Source organism: Malus domestica, chromosome 16, assembly GCF_042453785.1.
Source record: "Malus domestica chromosome 16, GDT2T_hap1".
Lineage (NCBI taxonomy): Eukaryota > Viridiplantae > Streptophyta > Magnoliopsida > Rosales > Rosaceae > Malus > Malus domestica.
Genome location: NC_091676.1, coordinates 40,701,692 through 40,702,837, shown reverse-complemented (window position 1 = coordinate 40,702,837; position 1,146 = coordinate 40,701,692). Strand labels below are relative to the sequence as shown.

Here is a 1,146-nt window from a genome sequence, read left to right as displayed (position 1 = left end):
GTGAAGCATGTAGTTTGAGGTAGTGTTCCCTTAATTTCCCGAGTGAGGAAAACTTCTCGGTTGGAGACTTGAAAAATCCAAGTCACTGAGTGGTTGTGAGACTGCCGAGTATTAAGGTGCAGTAGCATATGGTGGGAGTCCCCCAAGTCTTCAGGCGAAGAGAGTTGCCGAATGAGGTGTCTCGCTTGTTACTAATTTGTCAAAGTAACGAATCCTTGTTTCGATGTCACACATTCGCATATGCCTTATCTAAAAATATTTCCAACTTTTGTGTGTTTGATGCTGCATGCTATTGACTAGACAAGATCAAGTGCAATTAGTAGCTTTTCTCTCTTTTTCATCTTTTCTTTGGTGGAATTGCTTTTCGTTTCCACTAATCAGCCTGAGTGGATGCAAGATAACACCATTCTCTATAGCTCAGATCGCAAAGTCGTCTTCATGAAAGTTGTTCCTTATCTTGTGAACTACAACATCTCCAAATTTGAGATCCATCGGAGTAGTACAACTCCAGAAATTCAGGTATGATGAGTAACTGTTCATCAATTTTCTGTTAACCCGTCAGACTTGTTGTGAGCTTCTAAACTCCATTTTTTCTTGTTCATCTCAACATACTTTCTTCATCGAAGTTGTTCCTCACCTTGTCAGCTACAACATATCCAAATTTGAGATCCATCGGAGCAGTACAAATCCAGAAATTCAGGTATGATGAGTGACTGTTCATCATTTTTCTGTCAACCTGTCAGACTTGTTGTGAGCTTCGAAACTCCATTTTCTCTTGTTCAGATCAACATACTTTCTTCATCGAAGTTGTTCCTTAACTTGTGAACTACAACATATCCAAATTTGAGGTCCCTCGGAGCAGTATAACTCCAGAAATCCAGGTATGATGAGTGACTGTTTATCATTTGTCTGTCAACCCGTCAGATTTATTGTGAGCTTCGAAACTCCATTTTCTATTGTTCAGATCAGCATGCTTTCTTCATTGAAGTTGTGCCTCATCGTCTCTTTCATAACATATCAAAAATTCAGAATGAACTAATGGTTAAATATTTCCAGATCTTCGAAACATCATAGCAGCTTCGAAATCTGCAAGAATCCGACTGTCATGTTTGGAGCTTCAACACTTTAATTTTCGTCGCTCAAACA

General features: G+C 39.2%; 1 long non-coding RNA gene across 1 annotated transcript; it reads left to right on the top strand.

Moving 5' to 3' along the window:
• Nucleotides 1-378: 378 nt before the first annotated feature.
• Nucleotides 379-881, top strand: LOC139192672 (uncharacterized). Its single transcript, XR_011576923.1, has 3 exons — nt 379-519; nt 627-700; nt 784-881. It is a non-coding gene; the product is annotated as an uncharacterized lncRNA (long non-coding RNA).
• The last annotated feature ends 265 nt before the right edge of the window (nt 882-1,146 follow it).